General features: G+C 44.8%; 1 long non-coding RNA gene across 5 annotated transcripts in view; it reads right to left on the reverse strand.

The window, feature by feature from the left end:
- Nucleotides 1-6,683: 6,683 nt before the first annotated feature.
- Nucleotides 6,684-21,380, reverse strand: part of LOC142316524 (uncharacterized) — an 87,530-nt gene continuing 72,833 nt past the window's right edge. For all 5 annotated transcript variants that reach the window (XR_012754635.1, XR_012754636.1, XR_012754632.1 and 2 more), the window contains 5 exons: nt 8,266-8,325; nt 7,509-7,553; nt 7,338-7,411; nt 7,180-7,252; nt 6,684-7,101 (listed from right to left, as the gene is read on the reverse strand). This is a non-coding gene — a long non-coding RNA (uncharacterized LOC142316524). The remainder of the gene's footprint in view (nt 7,102-7,179; nt 7,253-7,337; nt 7,412-7,508; nt 7,554-8,265; nt 8,326-21,380) is intronic.

Genomic DNA, 21,380 nt, shown 5'->3' on the forward strand with positions numbered 1-21,380 from the left:
CTCTGTCTCTTATTCCCTGTCTGTCTCTCTCAATCCCTGTCTGTCTCTCTCATTCCCTGTCTGTCTCTGTCTCTCATTCCCTGTCTGTCTGTCTCTCATGCCCTGTCTGTCTGTCTCTGTCTCTCATTCCCTGTCTGTCTGTCTCTCTCATTCCCTGTCTGTCTGTCTCTCTCATTCCCTGTCTGTCTGTCTCTCTCATTCCCTGTCTGTCTGTCTCTCATGCCCTGTCTGTCTGTCTCTGTCTCTCATTCCCTATCTGTCTGTCTCTCTCATTCCCTGTCTGTCTGTCTCTCTCATTCCCTGTCTGTCTGTCTCTCTCATTCCCTGTGTCTGTCTCTCTCATTCCCTGTCTGTCTGTCTCTCTCATTCCCTGTGTCTGTCTCTCTCATTCCCTGTCTGTCTGTCTCTCTCATTCCCTGTGTCTGTCTCTCTCATTCCCTGTCTGTCTGTCTCTCTCATTCCCTGTCTGTCTGTCTCTTATTCCCTGTCTGTCTCTGTCTCTCTCTCATTCCCTGTCTGTTTCTGTCTCTCATTCCCTATCTGTTTGTCTCTCTCTCATTCCCTATCTCTCTCTCATTCCCTATCTCTCTCTCATTCCCTATCTCTCTCTCATTCCCTATCTCTCTCTCATTCCCTATCTCTCTCTCATTCCCTATCTCTCTCTCATTCCCTACCTCTCTCTCTCATTCCCTACCTCTCTCTCTCATTCCCTATCTCTCTGTCTCTCATTCCCTGTCTGTCTGACTCTCTCATTCCTCATCTGTCTTTCTCATTCCTATTTCTCTCTCTCATTCCCTATCTGTCTGTCTCATTCCCTGTCTGTCTGTCTCATTCCCTGTCTGTCTGTCTCTCTCATTCCCTATCTGTCTCTCTCTCTCATTCCCTGTCTGTCTGACTCTCTCATTCCTCATCTGTCTTTCTCATTCCCTATTTCTCTCTCTCTCTCATTCCCTATCTCTCTCTCATTCCCTGTCTGTATCTCTCTCTCTCATTCCCTATCTGTCTCTGTCTCTCTGTCTCTCATTCCCTATCTTTCTGTCTCTGTCTCTCATTCCCTGCCTCTCTCATTCCCTATCTGTCTCTTTCTCTGTCTCTCATTCCCTATCTGTCTCTCTCATTCCCTATCTCTATGTCTCTCTCATTCATTATCTGTCTGTCTCTCTCATTCCCTGTCTCTCTGTCTCTCATTCCCTGTGTGTCTCTGTCTCTCATTCCCTATCTGTGTGTCTCTCTCATTCCCTGTCTGTCTCTGTCATTCCCTGTCTGTCTTTCTCATTCCTTAGCTCTCTATCTCTCTCTCTCATTCCCTGTCTGTCTTTGTCTCTCATTACCTGTCTGCCTCTCTCATTACCTGTCTGCCTCTCTCATTACCTGTCTGCCTCTCTCATTCCCTTTCTGTCTCTCTCATTCCCTTTCTGTCTCTCTCATTCCCTTTCTGTCTCTCTCATTCCCTTTCTGTCTCTCTCATTCCCTTTCTGTCTCTCTCATTCCCTATTTGTCTGTCTCTCTCCCTCTCTCATTCCTTATCTCTCTTCTCTCTCATTCCCTATCTCTCTCTCATTCCCTATCTCTCTCTCTCTTTCTCTCATTCCCTATCTGTCTCTGCCTCACATTCCCTGTCTGTCTGTCTCTCATTCCCTATCTGTGTCTGTCTCTGTCTTTCATTCCTTATCTGTCTCTGTCTTTCATTCCTTATCTGTCTCTGTCTCTCATTCCCTGTCTGTGTGTCTCTCTCATTCCCTGTCTGTTTCTCATTCCCTGTCTGTCTGTCTGTCTCTCATTCCCTGTCTGTCTCTGTCTCTCATTTCCTGTCTGTCTCTGTCTCATTACCTGTCGGTCTCTCTCTCTCAGTCCCTGTCTCTCTCTCAGTCCCTGTCTCTCTCTCAGTCCCTGTCTGTCTCTCTCATTCCCTGTCTGTCTCTCTCATTCCCTGTCTGTCTCTCTCATTCCCTGTCTGTCTCTCTCATTCCCTGTCTGTCTCTCTCATTCCCTGTCTGTCTCTCTCATTCCCTTTCTGTCTCTCTCATTCCCTTTCTGTCTCTCTCATTCCCTATTTGTCTGTCTCTCTCCCTCTCTCATTCCTTATCTCTCTTCTCTCTCATTCCCTATCTCTCTCTCATTCCCTATCTCTCTCTCTCTTTCTCTCATTCCCTATCTGTCTCTGCCTCACATTCCCTGTCTGTCTGTCTCTCATTCCCTATCTGTGTCTGTCTCTGTCTTTCATTCCTTATCTGTCTCTGTCTTTCATTCCTTATCTGTCTCTGTCTCTCATTCCCTGTCTGTGTGTCTCTCTCATTCCCTGTCTGTTTCTCATTCCCTGTCTGTCTGTCTGTCTCTCATTCCCTGTCTGTCTCTGTCTCTCATTTCCTGTCTGTCTCTGTCTCTCATTACCTGTCGGTCTCTCAGTCCCTGTCTCTCTCTCAGTCCCTGTCTGTCTCTCTCATTCCCTGTCTGTCTCTCTCATTCCCTGTCTGTCTCTCTCATTCCCTGTCTGTCTCTCTCTCTCTCATTCCCTGTCTGTCTCTCTCATTCCCTGTCTGTCTCTCTCATTACCTGTCTGTCTCTCATTCCCTATTTGTCTGTCTCTCATTCCCGATCTGTCTGTCTGTCTCTCATTCCCTATCTGTCTCTGTCTCTCATTCCCTATCTGTCTCTGTCTCTCATTCCCTGTCTGTCTCTGTCTCTCATTCCCTGTCTGTTTCAGTTTCTCATTCCCTATCTGTGTGTCTCTCTCATTCCCTATCTGTCTCTCATTCCCTATCTGTGTCTCTCTCATTCCCTATCTGTCTCTCTCATTCCCTATCTGTCTCTCTCATTCCCTGTACGACTCTCTCATTCCCTGTCTGTTTCATCATTCCCTGTCTGTCTCTCTCATTCCCTATCTGTCTGTCTGTCTCTCTCATTTCCTCTCTCTCTCTCTCTAATTCCCTATCTCTCTCTGTCTCTCTCGCTCTCATTCCCTATCTGTCTGTCTCTCATTCCCTGTCTGTCTCTGTCTCTCATTCCCTATCTGTCTGTCTTGGTCTCACATTCCCTGTCTGTCTGTCTCTGTCTCTCATTCCCTATCTCTCTCATTCCCTGTCTGTCTCTGTCTCTCTCATTCCCTGTGTGTCTCTCTCATTCCCTGTGTGTCTCTCTCATTCCCTGTGTGTCTCTCTCATTCCCTGTGTGTCTCTCTCATTCCCTGTGTGTCTCTCTCATTCCCTGTGTGTCTCTCTCATTCCCTGTCTGTCTGTCTCTCTCATTCCATATCTGTGTTTCTCTCTCATTGCCTGTCTGTCTCTCATTCCCTGTCTGTCTTTCTCTCTCATTCCCTGTCTGTCTCTGTCTCTCATTCCCTATCTGTCTGTCTGTCTCTCATTCCCTATTTGTCTGTCTCTCATTCCCTATTTGTCTGTCTCTCATTCCCTATTTGTCTGTCTCTCATTCCCTATCTGTCTGTCTCTCATTCCCTATCTGTCTGTCTCTCATTCCCTGTCTGTCTGTCTCTCATTCCCTATCTGTGTCTGTCTCTGTCTTTCATTCCTTATCTGTCTCTGTCTTTCATTCCTTATCTGTCTCTGTCTCTCATTCCCTGTCTGTCTCTCATTCCCTGTCTGTCTCTCATTCCTTGTCTGTCTTTCTCTCTCATTCCCTGTCTGTCTCTGTCTCTTATTCCCTGTCTGTCTCTGTCTCTCATTCCCTATCTGTCTGTCTGTCTCTCATTCCCTATTTGTCTGTCTCTCATTCCCTATTTGTCTGTCTCTCATTCCCTATTTGTCTGTCTCTCATTCCCTGTCTGTCTCTGTCTCTCTCATTCCCTGTGTGTCTCTCTCATTCCCTGTGTGTCTCTCTCATTCCCTGTGTGTCTCTCTCATTCCCTGTGTGTCTCTCTCATTCCCTGTGTGTCTCTCTCATTCCCTGTCTGTCTGTCTCTCTCATTCCATATCTGTGTTTCTCTCTCATTGCCTGTCTGTCTCTCATTCCCTGTCTGTCTTTCTCTCTCATTCCCTGTCTGTCTCTGTCTCTTATTCCCTGTCTGTCTCTGTCTCTCATTCCCTATCTGTCTGTCTGTCTCTCATTCCCTATTTGTCTGTCTCTCATTCCCTATTTGTCTGTCTCTCATTCCCTATTTGTCTGTCTCTCATTCCCTATCTGTCTGTCTCTCATTCCCTATCTGTCTGTCTCTCATTCCCTGTCTGTCTGTCTCTCATTCCCTATCTGTGTCTGTCTCTGTCTTTCATTCCTTATCTGTCTCTGTCTTTCATTCCTTATCTGTCTCTGTCTCTCATTCCCTGTCTGTCTCTCATTCCCTGTCTGTCTCTCATTCCTTGTCTGTCTTTCTCTCTCATTCCCTGTCTGTCTCTGTCTCTTATTCCCTGTCTGTCTCTGTCTCTCATTCCCTATCTGTCTGTCTGTCTCTCATTCCCTATTTGTCTGTCTCTCATTCCCTATTTGTCTGTCTCTCATTCCCTATTTGTCTGTCTCTCATTCCCTATTTGTCTGTCTCTCATTCCCTATGTCTGTCTCTCTCATTCCCTATCCGTCTGTCTCTCTCATTCCCTATCTGTCTCTGTCTCTCTATCCCTATTTGTCTGTCTCTCATTCCCTGTCTCTCTCATTCCCTATCTCTCTCATTCCCTATCTATCTGTCTCTCATTCCCTATCCGTCTGTCTGTCTCTTATTCCCTGTCTGTCTCTGTCTCTCATTCCCTGTCTCTCTCATTCCCTGTCTGTCTCTCATTCCTTGTCTGTCTCTTATTCCCTGTCTGTCTCTCTCTCATTCCCTATCTGTCTGTCTCTCATTCCCTATCTGTCTGTCTCTCATTCCCTATCTGTCTGTCTCTCATTCCCTGTCTGTCTGTCTCTCATTCCCTGTCTGTCTCTGTCTCTCATTCCCTGTCTGTCTCTGTCTCTCATTCCCTGTCTGTCTCTGTCTCTCATTCCCTGTCTCTCATTCCCTGTCTGTCTCTTATTCCCTGTCTGTCTCTTATTCCCTGTCTGTCTCTCATTCCTTGTCTGTCTCTTATTCCCTGTCTGTCTGTCTCTCATTCCCTATTTGTCTTTCTCTCTCATTCCCTCTCTCTCTCATTCCCTATCCGTCTGTCTGTCTCTCATTCCCTGTCTGTCTCTCATTCCCTGTCTGTCTCTCATTCCTTGTCTGTCTCTTATTCCCTGTCTGTCTGTCTCTCATTCCCTATTTGTCTTTCTCTCTCATTCCCTCTCTCTCTCATTCCCTATCCGTCTGTCTGTCTCTCATTCCCTGTCTGTCTCTCATTCCCTGTCTGTCTCTCATTCCTTGTCTGTCTCTTATTCCCTGTCTGTCTGTCTCTCATTCCCTATTTGTCCGTCTCTCTCATTCCCTGTCTCTCTCATTCCCGGTCTGTCTCTCATTCCCTATTTGTCTGTCTCTCATTCCCTATTTGTCTGTCTCTCATTCCCTATTTGTCTGTCTCTCATTCCCTATCTGTCTGTCTCTGTCTCTCTATCCCTATTTGTCTGTCTCTCATTCCCTGTCTCTCTCATTCCCTATCTCTCTCATTCCCTATCTGTCTGTCTCTCATTCCCTATCCGTCTGTCTGTCTCTTATTCCCTGTCTGTCTCTGTCTCTCATTCCCTGTCTCTCTCATTCCCTGTCTGTCTCTCATTCCTTGTCTGTCTCTTATTCCCTGTCTGTCTCTCATTCCCTGTCTGTCTCTGTCTCTCATTCCCTGTCTGTCTCTGTCTCTCATTCCCTGTCTCTCATTCCCTGTCTCTCATTCCCTGTCTGTCTCTCATTCCCTGTCTGTCTCTTATTCCCTGTCTGTCTCTTATTCCCTGTCTGTCTCTTATTCCCTGTCTGTCTCTCTCATTCCCTATTTGTCTTTCTCTCTCATTCCCTCTCTCTCTCATTCCCTATCCGTCTGTCTGTCTCTCATTCCCTGTCTGTCTCTCATTCCCTGTCTGTCTCTCATTCCCTGTCTGTCTCTCATTCCCTGTCTGTCTCTCATTCCTTGTCTGTCTCTTATTCCCTGTCTGTCTGTCTCTCATTCCCTATTTGTCTGTCTCTCTCATTCCCTGTCTCTCTCATTCCCGGTCTGTCTCTCATTCCCTATTTGTCTGTCTCTCATTCCCTATTTGTCTGTCTCTCATATTCCCTATCCGTCTGTCTCTCTCATTCCCTATCCGTCTGTCTCTCTCATTCCCTATCCGTCTGTCTCTGTCATTCCCTATCTGTCTCTGTCTCTCATTCCTTGTCTGTCTCTCATTCCCTATCTGTCTGTCTCTGTCTCTCTATCCCTATTTGTCTGTCTCTCATTCCCTGTCTCTCTCATTCCCTATCTGTCTGTCTGTCTTATTCCCTGTCTGTCTCTGTCTCTCATTCCCTGTCTCTCCTCTCATTCCCTGTCTCTCTCATTCCCTGTCTGTCTCTCATTCCTTGTCTGTCTCTTATTCCCTGTCTGTCTCTGTCTCTCATTCCCTATCTGTCTGTCTCTCATTCCCTATTTGTCTGTCTCTCTCATTCCCTGTCTCTCATTCCCTATCTCTCTCTCATTCCCTCTCTCTCTCTCATTCCCTATTTGTCTGTCTGTCATTCCCTATCTGTCTCTGTCTCTCATTCCCTGTCTGTCTGTCTCTCATTCCCTGTCTCTGTCTCTCGTAGAAGGTATATATCCAGACTATAGAATTCTAATTCAAAACACTGCACTCTCATCAGCAAGAGGTAAAGGTAAATCAACAGATTCGTTTTTATTGTGCAAAAACAAGTGTATTTATTTATGAACAATATAGGTGGGAGGGACTAAGTGACGTTTCGGCCCAAACCTAGGCCTTCTTCATACCAAGTCACACTGGAAAAGGGTAAAGAAAAAAGTAATCACTATTTACATATATCACATGTCATCATAAATTTAAGAATAAGACTAGAAATAACATATTGGTAGTTGAAAGTTGAAAAATAGTAGAAACTTGAAAGGTACGATGTGACAATATATGGAAGATTGGCATACCTCCATTCATAGATGAGCTAGTTTCACTAGGGGAATTTTTTTCCTCCTTTTTTTTAGAGGTTATTATAGGTGTAGAAAAAGTGAGGAAATCCACCCAGGACCAAATGATTATAGTAGTCGCAGCATATAAGCCCTGCAGATAAAGGGTATGGTTATAAGGGGATAGCGTCTCTGTATAAGGTTAACACTATGGGGGAGGGGAGCAAGTTACCTTGTTTGTATTAGCAAATGGATTACTCTTGTAGTTTGTTCTATGAGATTGGGAGTTTAATGACTCGTGGTCCCTAAAATATGAGGAAATCTGTGATCAGTAAGATAAATCATGGTATATTATATACCCACATAGTGGAACCCCTGTTCAACCATTACCTTAAATTTGCAGTAGGTAAGTAAGGTCACATACAGTGAGCATTTTCTTAGGATTATAAAGGGCTTATTTTCATCTGGAATAATCAAGGAAAGGTTTTAGTAACAGTGTTACATACAGGAGAAGAGTACATTGAAATTTAGAGTTAAAGCTCATGAAGTGACACATATTACCTGTAGGCTTTGGGGCATAAGTGTAACAATGGGTTGTGGAATCCTCTGAAAGGCAGAAGGGGGAATGCAGAGTTATACAATTAAAAGTAAAAGATCAGGGACAGATAAGATAGTTGTATACCTTTTGCGGCCGTCTTCCCAGACTGTGGCTTAGAGCAGTATGTTGTACGGTTTGTGAGCTATTTAGCTCCACAACCCGGAAGTGCGTGGAAACGCCGGCGCATGCGCATTGGCGATCAGCGTTTCTATTAGTGTATCAACGGTACCGCTAAGCTTTGAATAGAAGCGCCCGCGCATGCGCAGTACGGTAAAATTCATACTTAGACGTGGGAAGAGGTTTATCATGAACGCGCCGTTGTAAATTCATATGGGGATAGGAAGTTTTGAGACGAGGACACTGAACATGTCAGTCTGCAGGTAGAAAATGGTAGTTAGTACCAGAGGGAGGACATAGTGTTATCTATATAGTTGATGTATACGGTAGTGTGATGTTACATGAAGTACATGGAAGTATAGGGACATATAAGGTAAATGCAATACAGAACAAAGTCATATATATAATGATTTCATATTTCTGTCAGAGCACACTAGTATTTAGTGTACATACAATCATTCTGAGGTATAGGAGGAGAGCATGACCTAAAATAAGGAAAAAGATTAATGCACATAAAAAAGGAAGGGTCCCAATATACTATAAGAGTGAATTAACATTACCATATATTATTGACTAAATAGAAGGTGCTGATTTATACGTTACCATCTATCAGTGAGTGTACGATTGAAGAAGGAAAGGTGAGGATGGTGTTTCTCAAGTTTTCTGCAAAAAATATATCATGACATGGTTAGTACGGTTTAGGGCAAATACATAAGGCTATTGTTATGATTATACTAGCCAATCTATCTCTCTATTTAGACCTTTAGGTACTAGAGTTTGCAGTTTGTGGATCCAAAAGCTCTCTCTTTTTTTGAGGAGCTCAATGTGATTTCCTCCGCGTCTGGGCCTATACACTTTATCAATGACTTGATAGCGTAATTGTGCCACATTATGTTTAGCTTCGTGAAAATGGTGTGGAATAGGTAGCCACAATTTTCCGCACCTAATGGTAGACTTGTGGCTTGCAATGCGATCACCAACATGTTGAATTGTTTCCCCGACATACAATAGTCCACAGGGGCACTTAATTATGTATACTACAAAATTACTCTCACATGTAAAGTATTCTTTTATGCGAAAACTTTTGCCGGATCTGGGGTGTGTAAAATGGTCTCCTTTAATCACATTAGAACAAGATGGACAGTTTAAACAAGGGAAAGTCCCAGTACGTTTTGGTGCTAAGAAGGTTTGTGTATTTTTCTTGTTGCTGCCAATATCCGCTTTGACCAGGGAATCCTTTATATTCTGGGGTCTTTTCTTGCACATGATAGGGGGAAGTATAAATGGCCCTATCTCCGGATATGCTTTTTTTTAGTAACGGCCAGTGGCGGTTGATGATATTGTATATTTTAGGTATAGAAGGGTGATAGGTGTGCACAAATGGTACCCTCTCTAATGTTGTTGTGTCTTTCTCTGGGGGGGTGATAGTAGATATCCTTTCTCTTTCTGTCTTGAGTAGTGCTATTGGATAATTACGTTCCAGGAACCGATTGGACATTTCTTCTAGTCTCTCTTCTCTTGTGTTTTCGTCTGATAAAATCCTCATGATTCTTGTAAATTGAGATCTAGGTAGACTATTCTTAGTCGACTTAGGATGACAGCTATTGTACAGAAGCATGCAATTCCGATCGGTCGGTTTGCGGTACAAGTCTGAAAAAAGGTTGCCTGCTGTGTCTTTTTTAATGTATGTGTCCAAAAAATTAATTTCTCCCTGATGATGATTCAGCGTAAATTTGAGCTCAGGCCACATATTGTTAATGTGGTTGTCAAATAATAGGCTTTCTAAGTCTCCCTGCCAGATACAAAATATATCGTCTATGTAGCGAGCCCATACATACGCTAGTTCATCAAAGGATGGATAAGAGTAAACAAAGCGTCCCTCGAAGTAGTCCATAAAGAGATTTGCATAAGCCGGGGCTACGTTCGAGCCCATCGCGGTCCCGTGTCTCTGGATGTAAAAATCGTCTTTGAAAAGAAAAGTTTTCATTAAGGACTAATTCGAGGAGGCCTAAAGTGAAGTCTATTGAATCCTGGCTCTCTCTCATTCCCTATCTGTCTGTCTCTGTCTCTCATTCCCTGTCTGTCTCTCATTCCCTGTCTGTCTGTCTCTCATTCCCTGTCTGTCTGTCTCTCATTCCCTGTCTGTCTGTGTCTCATTCCCTGTCTGTCTGTGTCTCATTCCCTGTCTGTCTGTCTCTCATTCCCTGTCTGTCTGTCTCTCTTTCCCTGTCTGTCTGTCTCTCATTCCCTGTCTGTCTGTCTCTCATTCCCTGTCTGTCTGTCTCTCATTCCCTGTCTGTCTGTCTCTCATTCCCTGTCTGTCTGTCTCTCATTTCCTGTCTGTCTGTCTCTCATTTCCTGTCTGTCTGTCTCTCATTTCCTGTCTGTCTGTCTCTCATTCCCTGTCTGTCTGTCTCTCATTCCCTGTCTGTCTGTCTCTCATTCCCTGTCTGTCTGTCTCTCATTCCCTGTCTGTCTGTCTCTCATTCCCTGTCTGTCTGTCTCTCATTCCCTGTCTGTCTGTCTCTCATTCCCTGTCTGTCTGTCTCTCATTCCCTGTCCGTCTGTCTCTCATTCCCTATCTCTCTCTCTCTCATTCCCTATCTCTCTCTCTCATTCCCTGTCTGTCTGTCTCTCATTCCCTGTCTGTCTGTCTCTCATTCCCTGTCTGTCTGTCTCTCATTCCCTGTCTGTCTCTCATTCCCTGTCTGTCTGTCTCTCATTCCCTGTCTCTCTCTCTCATTCCCTATCTCTCTCTCTCATTCCCTATCTCTCTCTCTCTCTCATTCCCTATCTCTCTCTCTCATTCCCTGTCTCTCTCTCTCATTCCCTGTCTGTCTGTCTCTCATTCCCTGTCTGTCTGTCTCTCATTCCCTGTCTGTCTGTCTCTCATTCCCTGTCTGTCTGTCTCTCATTCCCTGTCTGTCTCTCATTCCCTGTCTGTCTGTCTCTCATTCCCTGTCTCTCTCTCTCATTCCCTATCTCTCTCTCTCATTCCCTATCTCTCTCTCTCTCTCATTCCCTATCTCTCTCTCTCATTCCCTGTCTCTCTCTCTCATTCCCTGTCTGTCTGTCTCTCATTCCCTGTCTGTCTGTCTCTCATTCCCTGTCTGTCTGTCTCTCATTCCCTGTCTGTCTGTCTCTCATTCCCTGTCTGTCTGTCTCTCATTCCCTGTCTGTCTGTCTCTCATTCCCTATCTGTCTGTCTCTCATTTCCTATCTGTCTGTCTCTGTCTCTCATTCCCTGTCTGTCTGTCTCTCATTCCCTGTCTCTCTCTCTCATTCCCTATCTCTCTCTCTCTCATTCCCTATCTCTCTCTCTCTCATTCCCTATCTCTCTCTCTCTCATTCCCTATCTCTCTCTCTCTCTCATTCCCTATCTCTCTCTCTCTCATTCCCTATCTCTCTCTCTCATTCCCTGTCTGTCTGTCTCTCATTCCCTGTCTGTCTGTCTCTCATTCCCTGTCTGTCTGTCTCTCATTCCCTGTCTGTCTGTCTCTCATTCCCTGTCTGTCTGTCTCTCATTCCCTGTCTGTCTCTCATTCCCTGTCTGTCTGTCTCTCATTCCCTGTCTGTCTGTCTCTCATTCCCTGTCTGTCTGTCTCTCATTCCCTGTCTGTCTGTCTCTCATTCCCTGTCTGTCTCTCTCTCATTCCCTATCTCTGTCTCTCATTCCCTATCTCTGTCTCTCATTCCCTATCTCTGTCTCTCATTCCCTATCTCTGTCTCTCATTCCGTGTCTGTCTGTCTCTCATTCCGTGTCTGACTCTCATTCCGTGTCTGACTCTCATTCCGTGTCTGACTCTCATTCCGTGTCTGACTCTCATTCCCTGTCTGACTCTCATTCCCTGTCTGACTCTCATTCCGTCATTCCCTGTCTGTCTCTCTCTCTATCCATCTCTCCACCGGTATCATATTACCTCACACAGAAGCTTCTTAAGCTGGGTTTACACATAGCGACAACGTCGTCGCTGCTAAGCCACCATTTTCTGTGACGTAGCAGCGACGTCCCGTCGCTGTCGCGGTGTGTGACATCCAGCAATGAGCTGGTCCCTGCTGTGAGGTCGCTGCTCATTGCTGAATGTCCTGCTTCATTTTTTGCTCGTTGCTCTCCCGTTGTGAAGCACACATTGCTTTGTGTGACAGCGAGAGAGCGACGAACTGAAGCGAGCAGGGAGCAGGTAGCCGGCGTCTGGCAGCCTGCGGTAAGCTGTAACCAAGGTAAATATCGGGTAACCAAGGGAAGTCCTTTCCTTGATTACCCGATATTTACATTAGTTACTAGCACTGCCGCTCTCACGCTGCCAGCGCTGGCTCACGGCTCCCTGCACACGTAGTCGGACTACACATTGGGTAAATTAGCAAAGGTTTGCTTATTAATCTGATGTGTACTCTGGCTAGGAGTGCAGGGAGCCAGCACTAAGCGGTGTACGCTGGTAACAAAGGTAAATATCGGGTAATGGTTACCCGATATTTACCTTAGTTACCAAGCGTCGCTGCTGGCTGGGGGCTGGTCATTGGTCGCTGGTGAGATTTGCCTGTTTGACAGCTCACCAGCAACCATGTAACGACGCAGCAGCGATCCTGATAAGGTCTAGGTCGCCCGTCGTGATCGCTGCTGCGTCACTATGAGTGAACCCAGCTTTACACTAGCAATATCCTTTGTTGCCTATAATAACCAATCACAGCTCCTATTAATGACCTCACCTACTATCTCCATTGACTTTAATGTAAGGAATTTTTTGGAGAGTAACTGTAAGGGCGGCACAGTTGCTCAGTGGTTAGCACTGCAGCCTTGCAGCGCTGGGGTCCTGGGTTCAAATGCTACCAAGGACACCATCTGCAAGGAGTTTGTATGTTCTCCCCGTGTTTGCGCAGGTTTCCTCCGGGTACTCCTGTTTCCTCCCACACTCCAAAGACATACAGATAGGGACTCTAGATTGTGAGCCCCAATGGGGACAGTGTTGCAAATGTATGTAAAGTGCTGTCTAATTAATAGCGCTATATAAATGAATAAAATTATTATTATTATTATTATTATTATTATTAAGACACACTGCATGAAAATCGGAGCGAGTTGGATGCGATAAAATATCGTATTCCACTAACAAACATTAGCCTATGTGCCAGCGCATATGAGCAATTATTTTCTCGGCCCCAATCGGACCGAGAAAACAATTGCAGCATGCTGCGATTGTTATGCGAGACTCTCTCACACCCATTCAAGTGTATTGGGTGAGAGAAGAAGCGCACTGCACTCGCGTTACACCGGTGTACCGTGAGTGCAGTGCGAGAATGGCAATAGCCGTCAACGGAGGAGAGAGAGAGATAAATCCCTCCCTCCCCTCCGCAGCACTGGCCTGCCCCTCCTGAGTGCCAGCCCATGCCCTGCAGCTGAGGTCCGATCGCATGATCGTAGCGCAGTGGCAGTGACACTCGCATGACAGTCGGCTCCTGCTGTGCTGCCAGCGTGAGCCGAGTGTCATGCGAGGATCACAGTAGCGCGCTGTGTGGCCTCAGCCTAAAGCGCGGGGTTACATTTTCCCCTCAAAAAATAGTCTGACGTTCCCAATAGTCTGACGAGTCACATGAGGTGTCTGTGCAAAATATCTTGATTGTAAATGAGACGGTGCGGGTTCCTATAGCGGACACACATACAGTGTGTGTATATTATAATATAATCTATCCACACACACAACTTTATACAGTGCCTACAAGTAGTATTCAACCCCCTGCAGATTTAGCAGGTTTACACATTCTGAATTAACTTGGCATTGTGACATTTGGACTGTAGATCAGCCTGGAAGTGTGAAATGCACTGCAGCAAAAAAGAATGTTTATTTCTTTTTTTTTTTTTTTTTTTTTTTTTTTTTAAATTGTGAAAAGTTTATTCAGAGGGTCATTTATTATTCAACCCATCACACCACCAGAATTCTGTTTGGTTCCCCTAAAGTATTAAGAAGTATTTCAGGCACAAAGAACAATGAGCTTCACATGTTTGGATTAATTATCTCTTTTTCCAGCCTTTTCTGACTAATTAAGACCCTCCCCAAACTTGTGAACAGCACTCATACATGGTCAACATGGGAAAGACAAAAGGAGCATTCCAAGGCCATCAGAGACAAGAACAGCATCCATGGGAAGATGGATAGCACAGCCTACCTAGAGATTTTGGCCAAGAACCTCCGCTCCTCCATCAAGGATCTTAAGATGGGTCGTCATTTCATCTTCCAACAAGACAATGACCCAAAGCACACAGCCAAGAAAACCAAGGCATGGTTCAAGAGGGAAAAAATCAAGGTGTTGCAGTGGTCTAGTCAGTCTCTTGACCTTTTTTTTTTAAATCAGATACTTTTTTATTAAAACAGAATACATACAACAGAATAACAAATCGGCATCCAAATTAAATTTATCACATCTATTACCCCTTTAACTCCCCCTCCCGCCCCCCTCCCCCACCCCGGCAGCAACACTTCTCCCCGATACTACATCCCATTTAGTACACACTTAGAATACCCTTCAACTGTAGTATAGCAACCATCCCGTTGTGCAGGAGGAACAACTAGTAACACAAATAAAACAAAACATACACATCAGAGGTCTCAGACGGCTATCCCGGTCCCAGACCAGTTTATTGGTCCATCACTCATCTTATTCGCATTGCAGCCAAGGAGACCATAGCTTCTCAAACATTTTAACATTCCCCCTTCTTTCATACACTCCCCGTTCCAGCTGAAGAATACATTTCACCCTTTTAATGTACTCTCCCCTGGTCGGAGGGTCTTTTTTTTAATCCAGGACCTGGCGATTAGCTTTCTTGCCGCATACAGCAGCCTAGCAATGACAATTTTCATAGTATTTTCCACCCCAAGCTCCTCAACATATCCCAATAGGCATATCACTGGTTCCCTGGGGAGGGCACACCCATATGTTCTTCCTATCTTGTGGATAACCTTAGTCCAAAAGGAGACCAGTCTCGGACAAGACCACATCATGTGAAAAATACCTGCGTCAGATCCCTGACACCTTGGACACTCCGAATTCCTTTTCAACCCCATTTTAAACATCAGTAAAGGAGACCTATATACCCGGTGAGACAGTCTGGCTGGTTCGCTCATGGAAAGTTTAGGGATATACTCTAAGATACTCTCCCACACCTCCTCCGTTATCGGCCCAACTTCCTCCTCCCATTTAGATTTAGTTTTAATTGGGTAGTCTAAAAGAAAGGTATGTAGTATATCTTTATACGTGCCAGAAATGATCCCTTTAGTGCTTCCTCCGCCCTTACACACATACTCCAGTACCAGGTCAGTCTGTATGGCCACACTTTGTTTAGCCGCTTGGGCTGCAATCGCATGTTTTAATTGTCTGTAGTGGAGCCAGCCGGACGCCGGTAACTGAAACTCACTCTGTAGCTGTGGGAACGATTTCACAATTCCTCCGTCCAATATCTGATGCATGTATATCACACCCTTGTGTCTCCACTCCTCAATATTCCCCATTTTCTGAATCTCCGGGAGATTACTGTTATCCCAGATAGGTGTAAACTTAGTTAACCGGGTCACCCCTCTCACCCTTTTCAGCCTATCCCAGGTCTTATTTATAAGTGCCATTGTAGGAGATGTTCTACCCAGGAGCCCCACCGCACCATCCTCTAGTCCCATTACCAATGGACTTCTACCCACTATGTATTCCAGTACTTCTTTAATGCCCCCATCTTTCTCTCGATCAGACCAACCCCTGAGGTGTTGACATTGCGCCGCTATATAATACAATTCCGGATTTGGGATTGCTAGACCCCCCTCATCCTTCGGCCTTTGTAAAGTCTCTAATCGCACCCTAGGCTGCTTTTTACCCCACACCAGGTCCCTAAACAGCGAGTTTATCCCTTTAAATCTTTTCCTTGAAATACAAACAGGGGCATTGTGCAGTATGTATAGGAGTTTAGGCATTACTACCATCTTTAGCAAATTAACCCTTCCAACAACTGACAAATGTAGCTTGTTCCAGGCATCCACCTTGGCTCTCAATTTTTTAAAGAGAGGCCATAAGTTCACCTGTATGTATTTTTCTACTGGCAGAGATATCTGGATACCTAGATATTTAAATTCGTCCACATTCTTCAATTTGTTAGCCCCAGTATCCTCATTTGTCCAGGCTACTTCCCCATCCACTTTAAAGAGGCTCGATTTAGACCAATTAATGGTCAGTCCCGAAACTTCTCCAAATTTCTCTATTATCTGCATGGCCTGATCCAATGAGGCTGATGGATCCCCCAAGAAAAGTAATAAATCGTCAGCATAAAGAGCTATTTTCTCCTCTAAATGCCCATACTTAAATCCATGGATCTCCTTTTGTTTTCCTAATGGCCGCCGCCAGAGGCTCTATTGCAATAGCAAATAGGAGCGGCGATAGTGGGCAGCCCTGCCTCGTTCCCCGGTGCAACTCAAACGCTGAGGAGGTCATACCGTTAACTCTAACTTTAGCAGTAGGCCTATTATACAACAGCTGCACCCACTTTACAAACCGTGGGCCAAAACCCATATGCTGCAACACTTTCCACAGATAACCCCACTCAACACTATCGAACGCTTTCTGGGCATCTAGCGAAGCGATCACCCTCCGGCCAGGGTTGTCAGGCGGCAACTGTAGATTAAGGTACAATCTCCTGATATTAGCAGCTGTCGACCTATTGGCCATGAACCCTGATTGGTCCATATGGATTAGGTTAGATATAACTCCAGTCAGCCGGTTTGACAACACCTTAGCCAGAAGCTTCACGTCCGCTGTTAATAACGAGATGGGTCTATATGAGTCTGGAAGCCTCGGATTTTTATCCTCCTTAGGAATTACTACTATTATTGCTTCTCTCATAGATTCAGGCAATACACCTTCCCCCTCCGCCACCTCAAAGACTTTCAATAGTTTGGGTAATAGGATTTCTTCTAACTGTTTATAAATTTCAACTGGTAGCCCGTCTGCTCCCGGTGCCTTGTCATTGCTCATGCCATGCAGAGCGCCTTCCAGTTCATCAATAGTAATAGGTGATTCCAGTTTATCTCTATCCGCCACAGACAACACCGGAAGCTCACCTCGCTCAAGAAATGAGTCCACCTCTTCCACCCTCATCTCTCCAATAGAAGAATATAGCGTGCGATAGAAATCTTTAAAGACCCCAAGGATCTCCTCAACCTCAGTGACCTGTGTCCCCTCCACCGTGTCCATACCATGCACAAATGAACTACTCCTTTGAGCTGCAGCTATGACCGATAATAGATGACCAACTTTTTCCCCCTCCTCATAAAAATGCAATTTTTGGAATGCCTGCTTCCTTACCGCCTTCTCCAAAAGCATCTTATTAACCTGTTCATGCGCCTGCCTAAGATTTTGCTTCGCGTCCGTAGTAGTACTCCGGATTGCTTCCAGCTCTGCCTTATCTAAGGCCTCCAGGCTATCTTTCTCATCCTGCCTCGTCTGTGTTTTACGTTTACAGATATCTCTGAACAGGAGCCCCCTGAGGTATGCCTTCATCGCATCCCATACCACCAGCGGACCAGTGCTACCCTCGTTGTGGATAAAGAAATCCCCAAGATCCTGTTCTATATTCCCCATATTAATATGACGGATCCATGCTGGATGAAGCTTCCACTCTCCCCTCCTTCCCCCTGTCGGGGTCCCCCGTCGTATGGATACTAGAATTGGGCTATGATCTGAAATCACTCTTGTCAGATATTGCACGTCGCTTATCATTGCATCCATCAGATCACTAGCTAGAGCCATGTCAATGCGGGACAGAGTGTTATGCGAAGCCGAATAACAAGAGAAGCAGGATACCCTCCCATTCCTCACTCGCCAGGCATCCACCATTCCAAGTTCCCCAATAAGAGTGCCAAACGAAGTCATACAACTATCCTGGATACCTGGAGGTCTACTACTCCTATCCCAGTACAGGTCTATCACATTATTGAAGTCCCCCACCAGTAAAAAAGGGATTACTCCCCCCTTCTCAGAGAACTCCCTTATCTCCCTTAGTTTGGTGCACTTATATGGAGGTGGTATATATATTGCAGCTATACACATGAGTCTGCCAAATATTTTACACTTGACGGCCACACACTGTCCCTCTTTATCCACATACACTTCTATCTCTTCATATTGCACAGAGTTATGGATCAGCAGTGATACACCCCTTGCATAGTTGGAAAAGGTGGAATGATAGGCCTTCTGCACCCATCTCCTATTTAAAACATGTGTTGTCTCCTTTGTTAGATGCGTTTCTAGTAGACATATTACTGACGGGTTCTGGTCTTGAACATATTTAATTATTGCCGCTCTCCTAGACCTATCTGATAACCCTCTAATATTCCAACTCAACACCTTAATTCTATCCCCCATTATCCCACCCAGTAAAACCATCAAACCTTGTAGTATCTCCCCATGCTGCCTTTACTCTACCCCTTTCCCCCCTCCCCCCCTGCTCCCCTCCCCTCCTACTCCCCACCACTTCCTGTTTTCGAGTACTCCCGTGAAGCATCGGGTTTTCCAAACCTGGTCCATAATCCCTACTAAATTCCCCCCTACCTCCCTCGCCTTCCCCTCTTAGACACATTTTAAAACTCGTCCCTTTTCCAACAATTCTCCACTCCCCCCCTTTCTATGTATAATCATATTCCACTCAACCAATATAACAGTAAAATGGCGAACAGTAATTAAACTGGAATCTCAAATTGTAAATACCACCACCGCGCCTAATTAGGCAGTCCCCATGTCCTGCGAAGCTCACATCAAACCCTTCGCATTCCCCCTGCATACTACCTCAATCCCAAAGGGAAGGAGAAAAAAGAAGAAAAAACAAGAAGGGTCCCCTGTAAGCTCCTAAGGATGTTGTAGAGCCTCAGCCGGCCTTCTCCAACACACTGCAGATTCAGACAGTCAGCTCATTCCTTCAAACGGATCCGCTTTTCGTTTGCGTCCAACCACTGCATGGCTTCCTCTGGAGTTGTAAAAAAGTGCACCCGCTCCAACGCCGTCACTCTTAGCTTTGCCGGGAACATCATTGAGTATTTCACCCCCATCTCTCGCAGGCGCCTCTTTACTCCTGTAAAAGTCATACGTAGCTTTTGAACAGAAATGGAGTAGTCCGGGTATATGGAAATTCTCTGGCCGTCAATCATAAGATCCTCCATGTCTCTTGCCTTTCGCAGTATAGTGTCCCTGTCCCTGTAGTTGAGGAGCTTGGCTAGCATAGTGCGAGGGCCCCTGCCTGCTGGTTGTGGCTGCATCGGGACTCTGTGTGCACGTTCCACGGCATAGAGCTTGGATAAGACATTAGCACCCATTTTCCCCCTGAGCCAGTCTTCTACATATTCAGTGGGGTTTCTTCCTTCCGCTTTCTCAGGGATGCCGACAATTCGGATGTTATTTCTTCTAGAGCGGTTCTCTAAATCATCATTTTTTGCCATGATTTCAGCTATCTGCTGTGCAAATGTTTTTTCAGACTTTTAGTAACCACATATCCAACAAATTTCAGCATATAGCACTCCAAACTACATATTTTCAACCCAATTTGGACATCAGTAAATGGCCAAATAAAGGAGTGACCAAAATACTAAAAATTCAATCTTTATTCAATTTTCCAATAAAAAACACTAAAATATAGCATACAAGGTACCGGCAATAAATAGAGAGGCACAGGCAGTTAATATATTTAGTCCTTATGAATAGACCAGGACTTTTTTTAGAATTTTACAAAATACACATCAAAACACACCAGGTAGATGTATGCTAGTCCAAAGCCAAAACAATAATCAATCGTGAAAGGCAGGTGCGACCCAGTAATTCTATCTGTGCTAATAATAGTATAATATATTCCACACTAATTTACCCATTACTGGTTAATACCCCGTCCAAAATTGCATACCCATAGGTAGGGATAGAAAAATGTGTGGATGAAAAGTGCCACCAAAAAACCCAGGCATAAATGCATAAGCGCTCCTCGAAAAAGCTAGTGCGAAACACGTGTCGGAGTGTGAGGGTCGCGGCAGTCTTTCATTCCCCAGGTGATGTAATTGGATTTCCATCTTATTGTCCTATTTGCCTTCTTGTATTGTGAAATGGTTGAATGACCGGTGCGTCTCTGTGTTATCTGTGCTTTTTACTATCCTATCAGGCATTTATGCCTGGGTTTTTTGGTGGCACTTTTCATCCACACATTTTTCTATCCCTACCTATGGGTATGCAATTTTGGACGGGGTATTAACCAGTAATGGGTAAATTAGTGTGGAATATATTATACTATTATTAGCACAGATAGAATTACTGGGTCGCACCTGCCTTTCACGATTGATTATTGTTTTGGCTTTGGACTAGCATACAGCTACCTGGTGTGTTTTGATGTGTATTTTGTAAAATTCTAAAAAAAGTCCTGGTCTATTCATAAGGACTAAATATATTAACTGCCTGTGCCTCTCTATTTATTGCCGGTACCTTGTATGCTATATTTTAGTGTTTTTTATTGGAAAATTGAATAAAGATTGAATTTTTAGTATTGGTCACTCCTTTATTTGGCCATTTACTGATGTCCAAATTGTGTTGAAAATTTTTCAGACTTTTGTAGTTTTGTAATATGATCCTCTGTTATCCGCACTCTCTCTTCCACAGCTCCTGTTCTCAGATCTGCTTTCTTGAGGTCTTTCTTAATGTCAGCAATCTCTGCCTGTAATCCCTTAACTTGCTTCGTCAGGGTAGTCAGAGCCTCTTTACAAAAAGACACCACTGCAAAAACGTCCTTTAAAGTGGGGTTTTCTGGAGCCTCCTCTGCACTATGTGCTTTCTCCACTTCTCCTGTCTTATCTTGCTGCTTTTCACCATCCCCCATCTCATCAGAGCTGGCATTATCTTCTCCCTCCTCTCCTTCCTCACCTCTGTTATCTATATGCTGATGTGATTTCTCTGAAGTCAGGGCAAATTTCTCCAGCCTTGCAGCGATCTGCATCCTCTCCTGACAGGCTGCATTAACTTTCTCAGCTTCCTGCCTTATCATGGCACCATCTTGAGAGCTGGGGACTTTCCCGCCTCCATTATCTTTTTGCCTGTGAAGGACCATGGCACCTCTCTGCATCCACCAGACTCACTCCAGATAAGTCCTCACCACCTTATCTTCCTGACAGCTGGCTGAGGCAGTGATAACAGCGGTATTCAGGGATTTATCAAGGGAGTTTGCAGGAGAGCTCCACAAACACGTCTCTTCACATTGCTGTCCAGGCCACGCCCCAGTCTCTTGACCTTAACCCAATTGAAAACTTGTGGAAGGAGCTCAAGATTAAAGTCCACATGAGACACCCAAAGAACCTAGATAAATTGGAGAAGATCTGCATGGAGGAGTGGGCCAAGATAACTCCAGAGACCTGTGCCGGCCTGATCAGGTCATATTAAAGACGATTATTAGCTATAATTGCAAACAAGGGTTATTCCACAAAATATTAAACCTAGGGGTTGAATAATAATTGACCCACACTTTTATGTTGAAAATATATTAAAATTTAACTGAGCAACATAACTTGTTGGTTTGTAAGATTTATGCATCTGTTAATAAATCCTGCTTTTGTTTGAAGTTTGCAGGCTCTAACTTATTTGCATCTTATCAAACCTGCTAAATCTGCAGGGGGTTGAATACTACTTGTAGGCACTGTATATTAGATATACACATATGGCTGACG

This window comes from Anomaloglossus baeobatrachus, chromosome 1 (genome assembly GCF_048569485.1).
Source record: "Anomaloglossus baeobatrachus isolate aAnoBae1 chromosome 1, aAnoBae1.hap1, whole genome shotgun sequence".
NCBI lineage: Eukaryota > Metazoa > Chordata > Amphibia > Anura > Aromobatidae > Anomaloglossus > Anomaloglossus baeobatrachus.